Source organism: Nannospalax galili, unplaced genomic scaffold, assembly GCF_000622305.1.
Source record: "Nannospalax galili isolate Female #2095 unplaced genomic scaffold, S.galili_v1.0 scaffold1119, whole genome shotgun sequence".
NCBI classification, from domain to species: domain Eukaryota; kingdom Metazoa; phylum Chordata; class Mammalia; order Rodentia; family Spalacidae; genus Nannospalax; species Nannospalax galili.
The window spans coordinates 1131673-1140482 of NW_008343597.1; positions in this window are offsets into that span (position 1 = coordinate 1131673).

Below are 8810 nucleotides of genomic sequence, written 5' to 3' on the forward strand. Positions count from 1 at the left end.
TAACTCCAGTCCCAGGGGATCTGACAGCCTCTTCTGACCTCCATGGGCATTGCACGACATGGGTGCCCTTACCTACATGCAGGCAATACACGCATACACATAAAATTAAAAAAATAAATATTTTTTTAAGTTTAAAAAAAAAATCAAAACAATGAACACACCTAAGGTGACTGAAGGCAAGAAGGGGGCAAAGGTAAAACATACAAGGAACAAACTGGGCAAAAGAAGAAGACAGCAGTTTCAGGTAAACGGCAACAAGTCCCCAGCCTACCTAGAAAATTCAGTAGTCAACTACTCCTTATTTAAGCTTATGGAGACCTTGTTCTCTAGATGTTACGCTGCAAGAGTTAATATAAAAGCCACTGCCTTGGGTTTCTCTCATTCTCTTCAGAATGCTCACAGCATTGGCCAGCTGAGGACATGGAGCCTTAACGTCCAGTCCTTTCAAGACCCGGTCTTACCTACCTGGGAACCCTCCCTCTGACTTGCCCTCCAGTAACAGTGCTTCTGCACCCCTGCCAGGGTTCCCGTTATCTTCCACACTGCTGCCCCCACCCCCAGGACCAGGTTATCATGTTGGCCATGTGTTTATTTTATTGACCTAAAAACTGAGCATAGGCCTTGGCCTCTACCCCTTTTCACGCCTGGGTGCTGCCATGTCCACAGGGGGTACCCGGTGACCTTCCAACCCCTAACCACAATCTCTCCACACTCTTCTCTAGTGACACTGCCGAGAAGCCAGAACAATCATGCTTAGCAGATGATCATGCAGGCATGACTGTCTAATTCTAGCCAAGGGCATGGGGGAAAGGACAGGGCCCAGGGACCTGTGGCTTCTCTGCAGAGAGGACTCGGGCTAATAATAGGAGGGGAGATTAGGAAAGGATTTGAATTGCATTGTTATCTCACAGGAATGGCCTTCAAGAGCCTTTTTCCAAGCTTTTCCAAGAGCTGCACCACTCCTCTGCCCTGTGTGGCTTCAGGAGTGCCGCTGTCTCTTGTCACTTTATCTGCTCTCCTGTGGCAGCTCCCATCTGTTCCCTTACCCCCACCCACCCCAAATGTCTTAGCCCTTTCTTTTCTGAGTCTGGTTTCCTGAACCCATTTTCCTGTATCTCTACCTTGATCCACTTCCTTCCACCCTTTCCCACAAGTCTTTCCACATGTGTCCTCTTCTAGCCTCTGGCCAATTCTGGCACCTTCACTCCATCTTCTCACCTTCCAGGACCATCACTGTTTCCAGTTTCAGCTCCAGAGCTGTTCTCCAAGCTCCTGGCCTTTGTCTCCCTCCCTAACACATTTGGGCCACTTTTTTACCCACTCTTCCTGTGCCCTTCCCTCTCCAGCAGAGCTGGACAAACATAGGCAGCAGACTGGCATTAGAGCTAACAGTCTCTACTCCCCCAACAATTTGCAATCAGCACCATGGACACCAGGCATAGAGACACCTCTGAGAACAAGTCCCAGGACATGGCAGGCTGTTGGAGGCACCTCCTGGAGCCCAGCCATGGCTATTTTTGGGAACCCAGCACCACAAAAGGGCCTTTGCTTTGTTTCACTCCACCCCCACAGAGCTGTTGTTGGCAGCTAAGACTGTAATCTTGGAGACAAGGGGCCCAGCACGGGCCCCTTGCACAAGTGCCTCTACAGACCCAACCCTCTGCTTTGGTTTCCCTCCACCACAAGGCTCTACCCTTGGGCAAGGTCACCTCCCCCATGACACACAGTGGCAAAGCTCTGCTACTCTTTCTGCAGTCTCGGCCTGTTCACGCTACTACCTTAGATCCCCTTTGGGCCCATCTCTGGTGGTGCCACCCTTGTGACTCTGCAGACCTCCTTTTCGGCCCCTCTCTCTGGCTCTTTGGGGACCCTTCTCCTCATTGTTCCACTCCCCAAAACCAACCACCACACTCTCCTGTTCCTTTCTCTCCTTCCTACTCAGAATGGTTCGGCCTTTTTAATCTAGTCAAGTCAGAACCTGTTTATAACAAACAGCTTGTCTCTTCAGACTTCGAGGAACCTGACAATCTCTCAGTTTCTAATCTTTCCAAAGGCCTAAGACCCTCAGGCTGCCCTATGCTCCTGAAAGATGTCCCACGGAGGAAGCAGCAGCCAGCCCCAAAGTTCCTCTGCTCCAAATCTGCCTGTGGAAGCCTCAGGTCCAGAGGAGACTCACTACCATCTCCTATGCCCAGAAAAGCCTGCATAATGTGCATATCTATTGGTTGACTTAATCAGTTTCTAACTTTTAAATTTTGTTTTATCTTTATTTTATATCATGAGTGTTTCGTCTGCATGTATATAAGTGCATACAATGCCTATGGAGGCCAGAAGAGGGAAGGGTTGTTAACCACCAGGGTTGTTAGCCACCATGTGAGTGTTGGGGACTGAACCTGGGTCTTTTGCAAGAGCAGCAAGCGCTCTTAACCTCTAGGTCATTTCTCCAGCTCCAAGCTTCTATTTTTTAAAAATATTTAGAGCCAGGCGGGGTGGCACACGCCTTTGATCCCAGCACTCAGGAGGCAGAGGCAGGCGGATCTCTGTGAGTTCAAGGCCACCCTGGTCTACATATTGAATTCCAGGACAGCTGGAGCTACAGGGAGACCCTGTCTCAAAAAGAAAAAAAAAATTATTTATGATTTTTAGTTTATGTATATGAGTGTATTGTCTGCATGTATGTAAGTGCATCCGTGTTGTGCAGTGCCTATGGGGGTCAGAAGAGGGTGTTGAATTCTCCTAGAACTGGAGTTACAGATGGTTGTTAGTCACCACGTGGGTGCTAAGAATCAAACCCGGGTCCTCTGCAAGAGCAGCCAGTGCTCTTAACCACTGAGCCATCTCTTCAGCCCTCTACACGTTTCTAATTTTTGCAGCAAATTCTGGACACGAATAGCAAAGAACTAGAATTCAGTTCTGTACTAAATCAGAGTCTCTGCACTTAGTAGTGGGGAAATGACACATCTCTGCAGTACAGGAACATCAAGGAATGTTTTACAAGCTTCTTAAAGACCAGAAAGGGCTCTGCCCCTGAAGATCAGGAAGTCATCCCAGGCCTGGGTTCTAGGTTGGGCCTGTAGAGGCACCTCTGCCTTCAAACATTGTCTCTCTAGGGTAAAACCCAGACGCTGAGGCATAAGCCAATGAGAACTCTGGGTCACAGGCCTTGCTTATGTTCCAGATCTCTGTGTAGCGCTGGCTCTTCCCTACCCTCCAACCTTACCTTAATCCTTAGACCAGAGACCTCTGGGGGCTAAGATACTTCTCAGGTCAGCCAGTGAGGACCCAAGACTGAAAGTTATGGTTGCAACAAGCTGTACTTGAAGCTCCTTCCATGCATCTGTGGAGGTGAGGCAAGAAGCCGCCGAGATTCGTGTCTGTTCTATGGTGGCCCAGAACCTCAGGTCTCCAGGTATTTACAAACCACTCTCCCAACTTCCAGGAAGAGAGACGGCAATACGAAAACAGCACTGGAAAGTACAAAAGAAAGCACAGAATAAAACATGGACATCTTCTATCACCTACCTCACATGTTCAGGACTACCTTATCTTGAAAAATAATAAACAGTGCTGTTCGGCTCGCTTCCCTCAGAGTGCCGTTTAGTGTCATTCACCCCACTGCAAAATTCTTCAGTTGCATGGTGTACACCTACTGCCTGCATTTCCTGTCCTTTTCTTTATTAACTGTCATCCACTCCGCCTAATTCAACTCATCCTTTTCTTAATTGAATCACTGAAGCCTGGCTGTGTCCTGTGACTCCCTGGAAGCTGCTTCCTGCAAGATGACCCAAGTTCTTTTCTCTGTCCTCCTGACACTCTGCTTTTCTTTAGAATCTGATACTACCAGCCATCTGCTCTTCTTGAAATACTTCTGTGACTTCTAGGAAATTTCTCTATTCTTCTTCTCCTTGGCTCATTTTTTTTTTTAGTCCCAGCACTCGGGAGGCAGAGGCAGGAGGATCTCTGTGAGTTCAAGGCCAGCCTGGTCTACATAGTGAGTTCCAGGCCAGCTGGTACTACAGGAAGACCTTGTCTCAAAAAAAATTTTTTTTAATAAATAAAATAAAAAACATGAAAATAATAATTTTAGTGTGTGTGTGTTTGTGTGTGTGTGTGTGTGTGTATGTGTGTGTGCACGCGCGCTCAGGTATGATATGTGTGGGCAAGCATGGGCCACAGTGTACACGTGGGAGCCAGAGGACAACTTTTCAGAGTGGTTCCCTCCTACCTTGTTTTGAGGCAGGGTCTCTCTTGCTTCAGCTGCACTAAATATTCCAGGCTAGCTGGTTCATGAGCTTTCAAGTTTCCCATGCGATCCTCCTGCCTCCCCCTCCCAGCTCACTGTAGGAGTGCTGGGATCACAGATCTTGCTACCTCATCCATCCTTAAGCGGGTTCTGGGGATCGAATTTAAGTTTTCAGGTTACACAGCTAGCACTTTTACCCACTGAGCCACTTCGCCTGTCCCTCCTTGGCTCCTTGGCCTGCTCCATTCTCCGTGGGCTTCTCTTCCTTGCCCCATACCATGGGTTTCTCTCAGGCCTCTCCTCTTCTCTCCAACATCATGGCTTCTTACACCACCCTGAGGTAACCAGCTCTCTTCACCAGCCCTATCTACCAGCCCATAATTCCCACTTCCTACAGGAATGCAAAACATTTTCCATCAGTTGTCCCTCGTTGCCTCTAACTCACTAAAGTCAAGCCCTTTGTCTGTGTCTCCACCTTGAAACCCTTAACTGTGTCAGCCCCATCGAGCAAGAGGTTGTTTGCCCTTCTTCAGTTATTCCAGATCCAGGCTCTGTTTCATCCTTGGTTTCCAGAGTGACTTCCCTAACCATGGAAGCTCCTATAAAGCAGAGGCCATGGACATCTCATGTGGCCCCAGTCAGTAAGGCATTTACCTGGCTGTCTGAGATCCAGCTGGGGGAGGAAGGTGAAGGAGAACGGACAAGATGGGGACTGAAATGGGGACACTCCTGGCAAAGTTCACCAAACACCAAGGTTCTGTTTTTAAAACTCTCTAGGGCTGGGGCTAGCTCAGTTTGAGAATTATTGCTTAGCATGAGCAAAACACGTGGTTCCATCCCCAGCATTATAAAACCCCCACAAACAAACAAATAACCTGTCTGCAGAAGGTATCTCTGACTCTGTGCCATCTGTGTTTGTGCAGAGACACAGGTGTGTGTGTGCGTATGTGTGTGTAAACATGACTGCTTGTGCATACTTAACTATATTTATGGTGGATAGACAAGACTGGCCATGGTTCTAGGAAGGCCTGCTTAAGGAAAAAAGGATGGCTGTCTGACAAAAGGAATGAGGTATAAAATTCCTTCTCCTCTTGGGAAGGAATTGCTGGTAACTCAGTCTCTCGACATCTACTGAGCAGTCACCTACTCCTAGCAGATGACATCCTCTGCTGGTCAGGGCCTGGCAACTCCAGGACAGCCCAAGGGATAACCGTGAACAGTGCAGAAGCAGAGGAACAGGGGCTAGTGCAGCAGTATATGCAAGAGAGAGAAAAGGGAGTCCTAGGACCAGACATCACAGTGTCCATTAGGGGGACTCCAAAATGCTCTCTTTTAGGGAGGCTCATAAAACATGTGTTGAGGGGAAAAGAGGCGGACTCAGGGTTCAGTCCTTGGCAGCCGCTTTCCTCAAGGATGCCACTTCCTCTCACTTCCTCTTGGCATTCTTGATGAACTTGAGCCCTGTTTGCCCTCAGACATTTTGAGCAGCTCCATGGCACGCTGCTCGTAGGGTGTGAAGCTGCACACCTCCCTGATCATGTCCTGTGGGAACTTGGTGTGCTTGGTGAGGCGTCCCCGCTGCTGGCTGTGCTTCAGGCTGCTCACGTTCTTCACCACCTTGTGGCCATGGGGTTGCGCAGAGCCATGGCTGCTGCTCCCCAGTGGCAGCCCCAACCTTGTTTTTGTTTTTTGAGACAAGGTCTCCTGGTAGCCCCAGCTGGCCTGGAATTCACTATTTAGACCAGGCTGGCCTCTATCTCACAAGCATCCACCTGCCTCTGCCTCTGAGTGCTGGAATTAAAGGCATGCAACACACCTGACTCAAAATGCTTTTTGCTCTTTAAAAAAAAAAAGCATTTTGGGGGACTGGAGAGATGGTTCAGCAGTTAAGAGCACTGACTGCTCTTGCAGAGGACCCAGGTTCGATTCCCAGCATCCACATGGCAGCTATGAACTGTCCTTAACTCCAGTTCCAGAGGAATCCAAAGCCTTCTTCTGACCTATGTGGCATTGCATGACACAGGTGCACTCACATACATGCAGGCAATACACTCATATACATAAAATAATAAAATATTTTTTTAAAAAAAGCATTTTTAAAAGATTATTTTTTACTTTATTAAGGGGATGGAGAGATGGCTCAGGAGTTAAGAGCACTGACTGCTCTTGCAGAGGACCCAGGTTTGATTCCCAGCACCCACATGGCAGCTAACAACCATCTGTAACTCCAGTTCCAGGGGAATCTGATGTACTCTTCTGACCTCCATGGGCATTGCATGATATGGGTGCACTTACATGCATCCAATATACTCATGCACATAAAAAATAAAAATAATAAATAAAATATTTTTAAAATAAAAAGTTTTTAAAGATTTTTTTTAAATTTTATGTGTATCACTGTTTTGCCCACATGTGTATATATGCATCACAGTGGTGCCTGTAGAGGCCAGTTGTGAGCTGCCATGTGGGTGTTAGGAACCGAACCCAGGTCCTCTGCAAGAACAGTAAGTTGCTCTTAACTGCTAAGCCATCTCTCCAGTCCCATCTTTTGCTTTTTTTTCAGTTTGCCCAATTATCTTATATCACAATACTCTAACATTCTCCTTCCAGAGGTTTCTAGACCCTCTACATCCTTGACTGACCCTAAGATCAGTCTGTCTAGCCCATAGGTAATTGGGATAGCTGAAGGGCCTCTGGTCAGCTGGTCTCCTGGGGGCCACCATTTAGTAGCGTCCTCCCCAAAGCCTCACTGCCCACTCCACCAGCAGCTTCATACGGAGTCCCTGAGAGTTTTCAGGCCAGGACACAAAAATATTTAACTGGTGCTTGGCCTAAGCTGCTTTTTGGTGTCCTACCAATATTGCCAGTTGGCTGGGCCAACTCCTGGTGGGTGTTGGGTGCACATTTGCCATGAGGGAAGCTTTTTAGACAGGAGCAGGGCAGTGGTGGCTCTCCTGGCTCAGGGCTAGGCTGTGGGCTTGAACTGGAAGATCTTGACATCCTGTGGGCAGCCACCATCTGAGCAAAAGACAGCACAGAACTACAGAATGCTGCACCCATCCTGGCCCACACTGTCCCTTGAACCAAGGAGACTCAGTGAGCCTGAGAGAAATGTGGGACCAAGAACTTAACAGCTGAGTGACTGGCCCTCCTGTCCACTGTCTGGCTTCCTCAAGAAAGTCTTTAGGATAAGATCTTCCCACTATGAGGTTCCTTATGTGCTGGTATATGCTAGAAGAAGAGAGTCAGGTGTGTTGGGGCGGGGTTGGGGGTCGTGGTATGTAGAGATACAAAAGATTTTTGGAGCCAGAAGAAAGACAAAAGAATGACAAGAGCCGCCACACCTTTAGTGCCAGCACTTGGGAGGCAGAGGCAGGTGAATCTTTGTGGGTTGGAGGCCAGCCTGGTCTACATAATGAGTTCCAGGACAGCTGGGGCTACAAGGAGACCCTGTCTCAAAAAGACAAAAAAAAAAAAAGAATGACAAGAAGGAGCAGCTGTCTGTCCAGGGAAACCTGAGATAAGCACCAGGCTCAGCTCCCTAATCCCAAGTCCATGTGGAGCCAGAGTCAGGTCCCCCCAAGGTCAGAGATTTTAGGGGCAGGCAGCTGGGAGAGCTGGCCTCCACTCCTGGGTCCCCTCTCTCCTGTGCCCAAACAACTAGTGTCATTCCTCCTCCTGGGCCACATCCCCTGCCTCTCCCTGTTCTCTTCTGCCCACTTCCCTTTGGGTTTTGGGGGTCCTTTCGGATTTCCCTCTGGTCTCTTCTAGTTTACTCTGTGTATCCCCACCCCCACCCTCATTCCTAGTAGTAATTTTAGCAAATTTTCCGCTGGACACCACTGGCATGTTCACAGCAAATGGCCCCTATTTGGGCCTGACATTTGATCAGGGTGGTGACAGAGCCCAGACAAAGCAGGCACAATGCCTGGGGAGGGGAGGACAGGGAGGCGGATCACCTTTCTTCCACCCAGGCCTTATTTGGTCTACCTTAGTGAAGTGGACCTCCCTCCAGGCCCCCTTTATTTATAGCATTTGGCTTTCCTCTCCTTTGTCTTGTCTGCTGTCACTCTGTAGTGCACTCCACAACCGCCACCCACCCTTCACTTGGGCTCGGCCCTCACTCTCCCCGCTAGGCATGTGCATGGCTGTGCACTGAGGCCTGGACTCTACTTCTACAGTTGGACAGAGCCGTCCAGAGAAGGACTCTTTTGTTTTGGTCACTGTTACATACCCCCCACTCACTAGAACAGTGCCTAGCACATAGTTGGCATTCAAAAAATACTTAGTAAATGAAGGGAATGGGCAAAATCATTACCCTTCCTATAGTAACAAGCAGAAGAGCCTAAAGCAGATGTTGGAGGGGCTTGGGATTTTGTGGGTATCTTTGAGGACATCAGACCCTCCAATCCGAGACATGAGGCCAAGGGTCTTGAGTTAGAGAAGTGATTTCTATTCTGCATTGGGGTATTGAGAATGGGACACCAAAGCATCCATAGGCCAGAAACAAAGGGTGATTGAATTACTAAATGCAGAGAAAGCTTCCCAACATCACAGCCACACAGAC